The sequence below is a fragment of the Rattus rattus genome, chromosome 18, assembly GCF_011064425.1.
Source record: "Rattus rattus isolate New Zealand chromosome 18, Rrattus_CSIRO_v1, whole genome shotgun sequence".
Taxonomy (NCBI): Eukaryota; Metazoa; Chordata; class Mammalia; order Rodentia; family Muridae; genus Rattus; species Rattus rattus.
This window is the reverse complement of record NC_046171.1, coordinates 7,891,252-7,906,167: the sequence shown is the minus strand read 5'-3', so window position 1 is coordinate 7,906,167 and position 14,916 is coordinate 7,891,252. Positions and strand designations below refer to the sequence as shown.

Below are 14,916 nucleotides of genomic sequence, written 5' to 3'. Positions count from 1 at the left end.
TCAAAAAATTTTTTTCAGGAGAGTGGGAAACTGTTCAGAGGAGACATGTCTCACTGTCAAATGATTTTTAATAATGAACTAACATTAAATGTCACTCTATGGATTTTTGATGTTTTTGAAGACTAAAATATCTTGAACTGTTAAACCTTAGCTACTCTTAGCCCTTTCTATTCGAGTACAGTGAAAGTACTTTTATTATAATTAAATCAGAATCCAACATAACCAGGATGTTATCTGGTCCTTAACTTGTGTTGTTCAATCATCTTAAAGTAGTTTGTATAGTAGCTATTAGAAGGACTGGGTCTAAGCCTTGCATTTTTAAATGACTTGTATAGGCACAATGCCTATCTAAGAGTAACAATTTTAATCTCAAATTTTGTATCAATATGAGAAATTCACACCAATGAAAACTTTAAATCTGTATTAAAATAAATTCTGTACCAATGTAAGAAATTATAACTTCAATTTGTATCAACTGTAAAGATTTTTATTAATTAAGATTATGGCTATCTAATGTTTTGTTCAAGGATAAAATTTAGTAATCTATTTCATCTATTTCCTTACTGTTTAAAATTGTAACTATTTTAAAATTATCCCTTAAAATGACAACCTACCTATAGTTTGTAAAATGACAATTATCAGACACCCAAAACCAGGGAATTTGACTGACAACTCTCCATAGCTACTTCCTCTTAAATAGAGGCAACAAGAAATTCTCTGAAGGGGTGGAGAAGGGGAAGAAAATTAGAAAAACTTGTTAGACTTAAGAAGGGTAGCTTTAGCAGATGTTACCCAGACTCTGCATATTTGGAAGGTTCAGAGCTTGACTGAAGTTCCCACCGGACCTGTGTGAAAAGTTGGATGAGGCGAGATGACCTGGAATCAGCAATAATCCTAAAACTGTTCTGGAAGCAAATCTCTGGACAATAACAGGAAGTAGGTCAGTTCAGCATCCCAGCAGATGAATCTTGTCACAGCTGTACACTCTGCAATATATGAATCTCACAACCAAAATTTTAGAACCAGTAAGATTTTGTGTGGATTGTGCAGGGTGCACAGATCAGTTAAGGATGAAATTATGCTCTTTGTTTGAGAATGTGAGAGACATATCTTTTTTATGAGTTAGTTTTATTAATAACCAATTGTAATAAGTCTTCATTTATGCCCTGTGAAGGATGGCATGATTAACCTTTACCTGTCTAGTAGGAACTCTGCGAACATCACTGGGTTTCATAAGAAGGATACCTGTGTGGAGTCTTGGGTGTCATTATACATGATAAATGCAAGTGTATTCTTTCCAGAATAGGATAATGGAGGACATGTGGGGTGCTGAGGGAAGGAGAAGTCTGTCCATTAAGCCAAGTAGTCAGATTGTTCTTTGAAACCATGAATCCAAGTGACTGAAGCCAGTGGAATACAAAAATGTTTTTAGAGGGTGAATGTGAAGCACTATGATGTCATACCCAGACTGAGGAGACCTGGAGCCAAGAAGCTCTTGAATCCAGAGTACAGTGTGTCCCGCTTTGTGTCCTTGTGTGAGGTTAGTCAGCATCTCTTGATCTTACCATCAGTAGGGGCGATGATGATATTTGTCTTACTGTGACAATGACATTAAATTAAAACAAAAATGCATAAAAGCCCTGGAGACCCAGCTTGCTCGTTCCCATTGACCCCCTCAGTCTCTCCTCCTGGCCAATGTCCATTCATTTCTCTCACTCCCAACCTGCAGAAGGGTCTTAGATTTGGGGAATTTTCTTCTATGATTTTGGTGAAAATGGTTTCCGTGCCTTTGATCTGGTTCTCTTCTCCTTCCTATATCAGTGCTATCCAAAGATTTGATGTGGTCCTACTGTCTGAGATTTCCTTAATGTTTTATGCCTATTTTTTTTTTCTTTTCTTTTTTTTTTTTTTTTCGGAGCTGGGGACCGAACCCAGGGTTTTTTTCATAGCATTAGGCAAGTGCTTTTGAGCTAAATCCCCAACCTCCTATGCCTAATTTTTTTAAAGATCTAACGTTTTGTTAACTGAGGTACCCATTTCTTCTACCTTGTCCTCAATGCCTGAGATTCTCTTTTTCATGTCTTGTATTCTATTGATAGGCTTCCCCTTAAGGGTTTTATTTTTTTCATATCCCAATTTTTCCATTTCCAGTTTTATTTATTTTACTTTGGGTTTTCTTTAGGGACTCGATTTCTTTGTTAAATTCTGCTTTTATATCTTGAGTTCTTTTCATTATTTCACAGTTTTTGTTAAGTGGTTGATTCTCATCCTCTGTCGGTTCCTTGAATATATTCACAGTTGCTGCTTTGAGGTCCTTGTCTTGTGCTTCAGCTAGAGGGCATTCCTTGGGGTCTGTCACAGGCTTCTGAAGGCATCGTAATGTGTTGGCTGTTCGTGTAAGAGTGGGTGATTTCAATACTCCCCTCTCAGCAGTAGACAGGCCACCCAGACAAAAGTAAACAGAGAAAAAGCTGGCATTAAATAACATCATGAGTCAAATTAGCCTATGTTGGCTTAGATTTTTCAAAACCTACTTTTATAAGGGATCTTTAATGCTTCCACCTCCCTTTTAGCCCGTTGACCAAGGATAGGGGATGAAGGTGGTTAATGAGAAATGGGGTTTGTGGACCTGTTTAGAAATACTTCTTAGGATGATTCCAATCTTTGTTGTCATGATATCAGCAGTTCAGTCCACTCGTACACCACCAAACATGAATCAGCTTGATGCAGAGGCTCCACTGGCTTGCCACCAGTCCGCAGAAGCAGCAAGAAGCCACCAGTATATTACAAGAAGTCCTTTGCTGCATTTTCTATCTATGACATCATGATCAGCAACCTGGTGCAAGGCAAACCAGTGCCAGAACTTCGTCCCACATTCTGTGGGGTCATACTTATGTTCTTTCTAAATATCTCTTGTCCCCTCATGTGTCTGCTTCAGCAAAACATCCTCTAACCTGTGTCTGCTTCAGCAAAACATTCTTTCACAGCAAAATATCATATGACCTAACTGGCACTCCAAAGAAATAAGAAACTGACAGTTCAGGCCTAGCAGACATCTACAGAACATTATGCTGATGAATTTCTGAAGTGGAAAACTTAAGGGTGCATTGGAAAGTCAGTTGTGTTAGATGGTGTTTTGCTGGGGCAAACACATGAAGGAATGATTTCCTGAAGTAGACACAGGTGAAAGACTAAGGCAGACTCGTGAAGGAACGTTTCATTGACACAGACCCAGGAGAAAGGATGTTTCTGCTAAAGTAAGCATGCAAAAGGACACGTGATGAAGGATTCTTCTTCGCTAAGGACACCCATGTATGTATTGGTTCACCTTACATTGCATGGTTGAGCTATATTTGTCAGAACTCCATTGAGAGAAATGCACCAAAAAAACCCTCTGGTGGTGTGCTGCAGTTTCTTGCCACTTCTGTAGACTTGGGATGATTGGCAGAGTGGTGTCAGCTGAGACAGATGCATGTGCTGAGGCAAGAGCCATGGAAGGCCATGTGGTGTTTGGAGGGTATAACTAGGACTCGATGGACAGTGACAGGGACTGAGCCAGGCTTGCTCATAGAGGTAGCTGTGCAGCACTGGTTGGTCTCTCGATCTTCACTTCCCTGAGAGAGGCACAGCTGAGCACTCCTGGCGTTTCTCCTTGTCCCTCCTTACTCATGCCTAGGCAGAGGCCTGGCTGTCTCTGCTAGGTAGCGTCACCATTGCTGTTTGCTATCCTGACTCCACTGAACTGGACTGCTGATACAGCTGTGAAGAGTTTGCCAGTGGATTGAGCTGACGCTGCTAACCTGTGTACTGAGCTGCACGCCAGTCATAGTAACAACCACCAAGGGGACAGTGTATGAAAGCGTCTGGTAGAGAGACAACCGGAGCAGGCGGCTCTGACTCTGTGGCTGTGGACCATGCGGTTCCACGAGGGAACCAGTAGCCGCCGATCTTTTAAATATTTACTGCAACATAGACCAATATCCCTTATAAATGCTGGTGTAAAAGTTCTTAACGAAATGTTTGTAAACTGAATTCAAGAACACATCAAAAAGAATATCCACCAGGATCTAGTTGACTTCTTCCCAGAGATGCAAGGATGTTCAGCATGTGAGTGACATACACACACACACACACACACACACACACACACACACACACACACACGGGGGGAGGGAGAGAGAGAGGGGTAATCTGCCACCTAAAGAGACTGAAAGCACATGATCAAGTCAGAAAAATGCAGAAAAGGCATTTGACAAATTAGAACATCCTTTCATGATAAAATTCCTTGAGAAGCTAGTGAAGGATACAGGGTAAACATCCATCCAGATGGAGAGAAACTCCACTAAAATCAGGGACAAGACATGGCTGCCCACACTCTCCAATTCCTATTTGATATAGTACTTGGAGACTTAGCTACAGCAGCCAGTCAACTGAAGGACGTCAAGGGGATACAAACAGGAAGGAAGGAAGTTATGATATGATATGATTTTATACACAAGTGGCCCTAGAATTTCCACTGGGGAACTCCGACAACTGATGAAATCTTTAAGCAAAGCAGAATGATAGAAACTTAACACAAAAATCAGCACCCTTCCTAGACCCAAATGACAGGCCAAGAAAGGAAATCAGAGCAGCAATACCTTTCGAGTAGACTCAAAAATTCTCTTGGGATGCAAGCAAGCAGGGGTAAGACTTGTAGAAGAAAGACTTTTAGACATTGAAGGAAGAAACTGGAGGAGATGTCAGAAGATGGAGAACGTTTCCATGCTCCTGGATCAGTGTGATTAACTGAAAACGGTCACCCTAGCAGAAGCAATCTACAGATTCAGTGCAATCCCCTTCGTTACTTCTGCACAATTCTTCACAGAAATTGAAAGGACAACATCCAGCTCCGTATGGGAACACAAAAACACCCAGGATAGATAAACAATCTTGGATAATAAGAGAACTTCTGGGGGTATCACCTTCAAGTTGTACTACAGAGCTACAGTAATGAAAAGAGTGTGGTGCTCTACAAAAACAGACACGGTGACAATGGAGTTGAACTGAGGACCCAGAGAAGCCCTCGCACCTATAGACAAAGACGAAAACAATTTGGACAAAGAAGTAGAAAAGACACAGTCGAGAAAGGACAGCTGCTTCAGAAGACGCTGCTGGTCAACCTGGATGTCTGCATGCAGAAGAATGCAAGTTGACAAGTAGACCCAGACTTAGCACTCTGCAGAAAACTCAACGCCAAACACACTGAGGACCTCAGCACATGAAAGATACCCCGAGCCTGACAGAAGAGACAGTGGGGTACAGGCTTGGACTCACTGGCACAGGAGAGAGGTTCTGAACAAGACAGTGAGAGTCCAGGTAATAAAACCAACAACCGATAAATGGACCCCATGAAAATGAAAATATTCTATACTGCAGGAGACACCATCATATGGGGAAAGTGGCAGCCTAGAGGATGGGAAAATTTTTTTACTGATTATATGTATAATAGAGAGGCAGCATGTAAGACATTAGGAAAATAAACCAAATACAAGGACGGATTATAGATCTCAGCAGAGAGTTTCCCAAGGTGAAACACATCAAAAAAACAGTTTTAAACTGTCCAACATCCATTTCTATTTTTACTTTATTCTTATTTTCACTGAACAAGGGTTTGTATATGTGTGTTTCTTGTATGCACACACACACACACACACACACACACAAACAGAGAGAGAGAGAGAGAGAGAGAGAGAGAGAGAGAGAGAGAGAGAGAGAGAACACAAAGTTGGGTGAGAAGAGAGGTAGGAAGAAACTGAGGGAAAACAAAGTTTATTGTATGAAGTTTTCTTTTTAACAAAAGTTTTAAGAGAAAGCGCCAGGAATATCTCTGAATACAAAGTTAGTGCTTAAAAACTCACCCAGTGAATTCCAGCGACATTCATCACAGGGTGGCAAACCCTACTTCAAGAACTATCAAGACAGATAGAGTGACCACCAGAGTAGTGGATTAATCTTGGAGTTCCTATTCTGAACTGTCACTCAAAGCAGGTTCTTAATCTAAGTCGTCGCCTTTACTGAATCTAATGTGTGATCATTATGCAATACAAGGTTCATATTTCACAAATAGTATGATTGTATTTTTAAACTGTAATTCATACTTTACATTCAGCGGCTGCCTTCCTTCTAACGTTATCTGCATGCCTTAGCAACGACTTCTTATGACCTTTCTTCGGATAAAGCAGAAGGGGAGTAAATGTTAGAGGATTTCCCTCAGCATACGGGGAAGTCATAGCAGGAACCCCAGCTGGCCTCTGACAGATTTAATTATCCTAAGGCAGACTGGTGGTGTCAAGGCCTCCTTCAGGTAGAATTGGTGGCTCAGCCCAGCATCCATGCAACTGCTGCAGATCCAAACTGATCCAAGTTTCGCAGCACTGAGCTGAGGCAGTCTGTCTGCTCAACAAAGGAAACTGGAAGTTTCAGAAAGACCTTCACTCTGCACCTCTGACCAGCAACTGATGCTACGCCCCCCTCGGCTCCTGATTGGTTCTCCAGCACTGAAGGTGCCCAACCCAGCACCAGTGGGTGGAGTCGCTCACCCTCCTCAGTCAGCCAGGTTGGCCTGCCTCTCTGGCCACCAACCTCTCCTCTCCTCCAGCATGGTGTGTCTGTGGCTCCCCAGAGACCCCTGTGTGGCGGCTGTGGTCCTGAGTCTGTTAATGCTGAGTCCTCCCGTGGCTTTGGTCAGGGACCCCCGACGTAAGTTCATTCCTCGCGTTCTGAGTTGCTGGGGGTGGGGGAGAAAGGGGCTAGCTTCATTTTGTCTACAATAGGTTTTTAAAAACTTGTCAGTTTTTCTTTGACCACCTCTCATACAAATCTCACATTATTTCTGTATAAAAGCGTCTTAGATGTCCCTTTGAGACACACGAATGGTCATGTCCCTTCCCTCCTCATGAGAACGGTCAACCCTGACATCACAATTCCTACAGGCCTTAAGAGGTGAAGGAGACAGGGCATGAAAATAAGGATCTGTATAGAACCTCTCTAAAATGTTAAGATGGAAAATTTCCCTGAAGTTTTCATGAGGGATTAGGGGGAATTGGGGGCAGGGGGGCTGTCCTAGAAGACTGGGTTGTGTCTTCACTGGGATCTGTGGCTTTTTTCTTCTCCATGAACCCCAGTGTTTATGAAACCTTCATCCCTGTGTTGGAATGCTGTCATGGCAAGTAGTTAGGGTTCTCTCTGCTGTTGATGGCACCCTAGAGCCAACCCTGGAACTTAATGCTTGAATCTGCCTCCTAGACAAGGAGCACAGATGGTGCGCTCTTGGTACCTCAAATTGGACAGTTCCTCTGAAACCCTTCACCGTGCCCCAAGCACCAGCTGCATTCCTGCCTGAGGGTAAAGGAGGGGATCCACCGGTTACAGATGTGAAGTTCTATTTTCGTATATCAGCAGTGGTCAGAGCCAACAATTTACTATGGTTCAGGCTGAGTACCCAGAGCAGGGTTGCAGACGCGTGAAGGCTGCTAACGTCTCCGGGGGTTAGAAGACAGTCAGGAAATAAAGCCTCTGGTTTGGCAGGGCTTCCCCAAGGTTTGTAGGGTTCCACTGCTCACCTTCTATTCTCAATTAGCCGTGTGGACTTGTGGGTCCTCACAATTTATCTTTGATCTTCCCAGGGTCACGTTGTTGTCTTAGGCTGTATAGTGACCTGAAAGAAAACCCAATAAATGGCGTGCGTACGCGCGCACATGTGCGCGCACCCGCGTGTGTCTCAGCTACTGTGTGTGCTTGCTTCATGATCCCATGCAGGACAGAAAACTTAGGGGGAGAGACAGAGACAGGGGGAGACACAGAAATAGAGAGAGACAGAGATGAGAGACAGAGACAGAGAGAAACACAGGAAGAAATAGAGAGAGAGAGACAGAGATGAGAGAGAGACACACAGAAACTTTAAAAGTCCATATTGCACAATGATCCAACTCCCACAACAACATGATCACGCCTATATCTACATCTTGTTCAGAAGGCAAATAGGAGAAGAGTAGAATCCAGGCAGCTAGAAAGAGGGTCTCAAAGCCCACCCCCAAAGGGTCACACTTCCTCCAACAAGGCCACACCCACTCCAATAAGGCCACACCCACTCCAACAAGGCCACACCCACTCCAATAAGGCCACACCCACTCCAACAAGGCCACGCCTCCTCAGTGCCACTCCCCTGGGACAAACATATTCAGACCACCACACGAGGATTCTCCATTCACCATGATGCTTGTGTTAATCTTCATTTCATTTCGTTTTCTCTTTCTGTCCATCCTCACCAGCACTTGTCAATGTCTGCTGAGATGCCTTCCATGCTGTGACACAATTCTCCTCTGGGTTTGGGTTTGTTCTTTCCTTGTGGTTGGTGATATTGGGTACCCCTCAAATGGCATGGGGTGTCTTCTTCTGAGAGATACCTTTTAAGGCTCCCTTTCCTGTGTTCTGATTGGCCTATTTGGATTTCTGGTCCTCACATTTTAAAAAGATTATATATTTAAAAGATTTATATGTGCCAGAAGAGGGAATCAGATCTCCCGGAACCAGAGTTAAGATGGCTGTGAGCCACCATGTACGTGTTAGGAATCGAACCCAGGTCCTCTGTAGGAGCAGCCAATGCTCCTAACTCCTGAGCCACCTCCTCAGCCCTGGAAGTTGGTCCTTAAAGGTCCCTTTCAGCAAGGTCATTATTGCCACAAGAAGTGCTACTGCCTTTTGTGTGCAGATTTGATCCGGAAACGTCACTGAATTTATCATTCTAACAGCTTTTTGGTAGATTATTTAGGTTTTTCTATGTATTAAAATCACGGCACTTGCAAATATGGATAGCTCCCTTCCAATTAAGGTCTTTCTGACTTGTGAGCCTAATGCTTTTGTACACTGTGTAAAGTTTATCCTTGTGTTATTCAAATGCTGATTTCTCCGCCCTCATATCTTGTTTCAATCCAGACATGGCACTGTAATGCTCATGCCAAGAACCTCCTGTCTCAAGTCTGTGTAAACAATTCGTACCATTTATTTTATGCCTTGTCAACTATTACTGAGCACCCAATGGCTGGGATAGAGAATAGGGTGGGACATCCACCAATCAGAGGAAGGAGAGAGGGAGGAGGTTGAAGGATTTGGAGCCATGAGGAAGGGATTTGGAGGGAGACCATGAAAACACCTCCCTTGAAGCCAAAAGAGCCAGATCAATAATAACATGCATGAATCATGGGATGGGGCTGGAGTAGCCAGATAGTATAGAAGGTTAAGGTTGATCACTTAACCGCTCAGCTATTGAGGTGTAGCTCTAAGTGAGTCTCGGTTTCTCTGTGAAGTTATTGGGGTCAAGAAATACAGCTGCCGGATCAATTTGCTGCCAATATTACATGCACAGTAGTTGATTTACATTTCTGTTTAATAACCTAGCAAAGGCTTCCAGTAATTCACTGAACAAGAGTAGTGAGTGCGGATGGCCCGAAACGGCTTCAGCTCCGCCCACTCTGAAGCTGACTGTGGGTTTTTATATATCGCCATTACCATTTTGATGTACGTTCCTTCTACAACACCCAATCCTTTGAGTCTTGCTCACCACAAACAGCGCAAATCTTATCAAAAGATTTCCTTGCTGCTGCCGAAATGACCACGTTGCTTTAGCCCTTCGCTGAGGTAGCTTGTGCTTTGCCACGCATTTACTTACGTACAGCCAGTCAACCACCCTTGCATCTGGAAGATGACGACTCCTGCTTGGACATGGCCTATGAAGTTCTGATGAGCTCTTGAATTTGATTTGCTACGGTTTTATTGCAAGTCCTTGGCAGCTCTGTTCATAGAGGCTCCGACGCTGGTTTCTTTTTGGCTGGATCTTTGCCTATTTGTTTCAGGGAATAACGGCCTTCCGAGAAAGGGCTGACTAAGCGCTATCCGTTTCGGTCTGTAGAAGACTAACTACAGTTGGAGTCAATTCTTCAAACGTGTCACTAAACCGGGCAGCACCAAGACCTGAACTGTCCTTATTATCAGACTGTCTTGCTTTTATATCTATCTCTTCGCGGTTCAGCTACTATGGGCTGCGTTTGCTCGGATTAATCCATCTCCTCCAGGCTTGCCGGTTGTTTGATGTAAGACCCCTTCAAGTGTCTTACACCCCACGATTACGTACTGAACTGATAAAGACTTTTATTTAACCTCTGGTTTTATTTACTTGGGCTTTCTTTCTTTTTTTGTCTCTTGGTTTTTTAATTTTGGTAATCCCTTCAAATATAGATCACTTGCACCATGTACTTCTCTTTTCCTTATTAATTTATGAACTGATCTGTATCATTTCCCATCGTCACAGATTCTGGGCTATGGTTGCTTTTCTTTTTCTTCTTTTTTTAAAAATTATTTTATTTATTTGAGTACACCATTGCTGTCTTTTAGACACACCAGAAGAGGGCATCAGATCCCATTATAGATGGTTGTGAGCTATCTTGTGGTTGCTGGGATTTGAACTCAGGACCTCTGGAAGAGCAGTCAGTGCTCTTAACCACTGAGCCATCTCTCCAGCCCTACGGTTGCTTTTCTAACTCCTTGGCATCTGTTGGGTTTGTTTGTTGCCTATTATTTGAGGTCATGTTGTTGTTCAGTTAATGCATTTATAAGTAAAAGAAAAAAGTTTCCTTTACCCATAAAAATGGAAGACGAGGGGTTGGGGATTTAGCTCAGTGGTAGAGCGCTTGCCTAGGAAGCGCAAGGCCCTGGGTTCAGTCCCCAGCTCTGAAAAAAAAAAAAAAAAAGAAAAGAAAAGAAAAAGGAAGACGAACAAAACCAAAATGGTACTGCTTTCAGAAAACAGGACAAAACTGGCCACAGTCATAGAAGCTAGAGTAAGTCACACCCAGGACCCAGGCAGCTGTGTAGGTGAACAGTCATTCTGGAAAACGGAAAGTACCAGGAAGAGGCAGGAGAGAAAAGTGGGGCGTGAACACGGCCAAGGTACATGCTTCACTTGATTGAAGGTGTCTGTGTCAAACCCCTCACCTCATACAACAAACATTCTCTGAGGCACAACTCTGAAGAAACAGCAAAAAACTCCCCAAACTTCCTTGTCCTTTCAGCTTTTGCTGACACCAACACATGCTTGTTTCTGAAAGTTTTTATTTCCTTCTTAGCTTCTTCAATTATATGGCTGCCACTTGGGGGTAGGGTCCTATCATTCGCCCCAGCTCTCCTTTGTAATTCAGTCTTACTTCATTCTGGTCTGAGATGGTGCATGAGCTGATTCTAATGCAAGATTTGTGGCTCCACGTGCTGTGTCCTGGGAATGTCCATCCTGTTAGGACAGCTGTGTGCTCTGCTAGAGTTGGATGGGATATTCTCTGACTAGGTGTGGTTCCTCTGGCTCTGCCCTGAGATGATTATCTCTCTTTGATGATTCTTTCTCTGAACATCCATTCATTGAGGAGAATGGGATGGGTGCCCATTTATTACTGTATTGCAGTCTCTCTCTTTAGGGTAACCTGGACCACATGAGACTATCTTCTCTGTCTCTCTGTCTCTTTGTCTCTGTCTCTCTGTCTGTCTCTGTGTCTCTGTCTCTGTCTCTCTGTCTCTCTATCCCTCTCTCTCTCTCCTCTCTCTCTTGATATATTAATATTTGACTTATATAATGTGTTTCCCAAGTCAGGTGCACATATGTATGTCTATTTAAAGCCATTACATAATTTTGTTAAATTTATCATTTTATTCATATTCACTAACCTTACTTGTCTCTTTGACTTGTTCAAATACAAGGTCTGTTTTACTTGGTATAAGTATTGTTACTTTGCTTCCATTTTTGTTTTCATTTGTGTGATGTATCTTTCCTCAGCCTTCATTCCTACCCTCTTTGTAGGTTCAGGAAGGTGATGAGTTTCTTGTAACCAGTATATAGTTGAGTCTTATTTTTATCCTTTCAGCCAGTTTATATCAGTTGATTGCTGACCTTAATTCATTTGTATTCAAGGTTATTTTTTTTATTATGTTTTCCTTCCTGCCTGCCCGCCTACATGCCTGACTGACTGTCTGCCATTCTCCCCACCCCTTTCCTTCTTTGCATACATTCCTGAGGTGCACAATAACTCTGCTGTTGTGGTGGGTTGACTGTCAGTCAGCCACTGAAGAAAATGTCCCCTAGCAGTAACTGGGCACCAGCAGGTGTTCTGGGTAATGTATGGACCAAGGCACATCTGTTCTCTGGAACTGAGCCATCCCTACTAGGCCACCAAGCTCCCCAAACTGTCATATGTGAAAGGGCCTTCACTCTCCTGCTGTGAAGGCTGCTGTTTGCCTGTGACAGGGTGTGGTGTGCCTTTCCTGCTGACCTTACAGTGACCCCCACAGTGGGTTTCCCCTGCTGCGGTTTGAGGAAGCAATGTCCCCCATAGCACCTGTGCTCACTCAGTCCCTGCAGTCACGCTGTTTTTGAAGGCTGTGGAACCTCTAGGAAGTGGACATTGCTGCTCCTTTAGGGAGCTATGTTGCTGGGAGTGGGCCTGCAGCTTTAGAGCTGGACCACTTCCTGTTACCTCTCTGCTTCCTGACTGCACAGGCAATGTGAAGAGCCGCCTTGTGCCTCCTCCCCTGAGGCTTCCCCACTAGACAGACTGTATCCTTTATCCTGTCAAGTCAGAAGTCAAAATATCATAAAAACAGATCAACTAAAGGACTCCATTAAGTTGTTTCTTATGAGATAGTTAGTTACAGTAGTGAGAAACAGCTGATGCTACCTCCAAACTGGGACCTGAGGTTCAAGTTGTTTCTTTTTCTCTAATGAAAGATGAGAGAGATATGAGAGATTGAACTCATGGCCTTGATTATGCCTGATAAATTCTCTGCTACTGGGCTACTCCATCCCTAAGTTTCATTTTGTTTTGTTTTGTTTTCCCTTCCCTTCCCTCTCTTCCCTTCCCTTCCCTTCCCTTCTCTTCTTTTCTTTTATATTTTGAAATAGTGTGCTGCAAAGTTGTTCCAGTTGACACCTGTCTTAGTTAGGGTTTTACTGCTGTGGACAGTCACCATGACCAAAGTAAGTTTTATAAAGGACAACATTTAATTGGGGCTGGCCTACAGGTGCAAAGGTTCAGTTCATTATCATCAAGGTGGGAGCATGGCAGCATCCAGGCAGGCATGGTGCAGGAGGAGCTGAGTTCTACATCTTTACCCGAAGGAAGCCAGGAACAGACTGAGCATCACCAGGCAGCTAGAAGGAGGGTCCCCAAGCCCATCTCCACAGTGACACACTTCCTCCAGCAAGGCCACACCTTCTAATAGTGCCAGTTCCTGGGCCAAGCATATGCAAACCATCACATTCCACTCCCTGGCCTCCATAGGCTCTTCAAACACATGAATCTATAGAGGCCATACCAAAACATAGCATAATAAAAAAGTACATTTAGTTCAATTTCCAAAGTCCGCATAGTCTATAGCAGTATCAACAATGTTAAAAGTCTTAAGTTCAAAGTCTCTTCCAAGATCCATCTAATCACTTAACTGTAATTAAGACAGGTAACCAGCTGTGCAAACTTCAAACCCTGCCATCTCCATGTCTGATGTCAAAGCGGTCCTCAGATTTTCAACTCCGTTTTCATCTTTGTTGACTGCAACAAACTTCTCCTGAGCTGGTTCCACTCCCTGTCAGCAGTTTTCCTCAGCAGATAGCCCACAGCTCTGGCATCTAGAACATCTTTTGGTCTCCAAGGCAGCTTCAGTGTTACAGCTTGTTTCAATGTCTGGGATCCACACATGATCCTCCACAGGGCTGGCTTCACTTCTCCAGCTCTGCCCTCTGTAGCAGTTTAACTTCAGGTTGATCCACTCCACTGTTGCTGCTGTTCTTGGTGATCATCCCATGGTACTGGCGTCTCCAGTACACTGGGGTCTTCCCCTGCTACTAGGCTTAGCTTCTCACTTTTCATGGTGCCAACCTCAGCTCCTTTGCCTGACCCCTTCAGTCCTGGGCCATCAATTGCAACTGAGGCTGCACCTTAACCAATGGCCTTCCATGGCCTCTCCCAGTGCCCAGCCTCAGCTGCTCTCCATGACCCCTTCATGCCTTCAAAACCAGTACCACCTGGGTGACTCTTACACGCTACCAAGTACAGCTCTAGCATGAGGTACAACCTTGGCATCTCTGGAACACCGCTCTCAAAAAACCCTTCCCAGAAGATTTCACCTCAGTGATGTTGGTCTCTTTCTTAGCTCCAGCTAACCAGCATCAACTGCCCCAGTAGTCTCCTTCTCCTCTTGAATATAAAGCCAGAGACACATGGCTGAAGCTGCCAAGTTCTGCTGCTTGCAGGAGCTGGAACATGGCCCCCTTGTTCTACTACATTATCACCAGTTTCCTCTTTTCTAACTCCTTCACTGCCTAAGCTTGGCTGTCCTGGATCTTGCTCTGTAGATTGACCTTAAATTTAGAGATCTGTATGCCTGTCTCCTGGGATTAAAGGTTTGTACTAAGTTTCGTGGAGCTAACTTAGCTGGGTGGGATCTTGCCCTGAGGCCATTACTCCCCTAATTCAATTTAATATCCTTGATTCAGCTCCATATCATTTCTGGGAGTCCCTTTAATACTCAAACCATATATTTTGTATTTTCCCTTTATTAACTTCCCTTTTTTTCATTAAAATGCTCGTAAGACTTAAGCAGAGAACAAAATCTATGATGGGCGTTTCTGAGACTTCCTTTATTAATTTAATTAATCTGAGTCTTTTCAGTTTAGCCTCAGGATGACTCTATAGACAAGGGCAAAAAGCAGCCACATTCTTCATCAAAATACCACAAAAGCAGTCTTTAGAGCACATACAATTGGGCCAGGCCTGCACAACTCAAATCACTCCCAGTAACAAAGACTTCCGCATTCCTACTAAGATAGCCCATTAAGCC

The 14,916-nt window shown here is 43.6% G+C and overlaps 1 protein-coding gene and 1 pseudogene across 1 annotated transcript in view; both read right to left on the bottom strand.

The window, feature by feature from the left end:
• Positions 1 to 14,916, bottom strand: part of LOC116887415 — a 496,132-nt pseudogene that overhangs the window by 465,611 nt on the left and 15,605 nt on the right.
• The window catches only part of LOC116887417 (RT1 class I histocompatibility antigen, AA alpha chain-like), a 431,868-nt gene that overhangs the window by 415,768 nt on the left and 1,184 nt on the right, over positions 1 to 14,916 (bottom strand). The window lies entirely within an intron of this gene.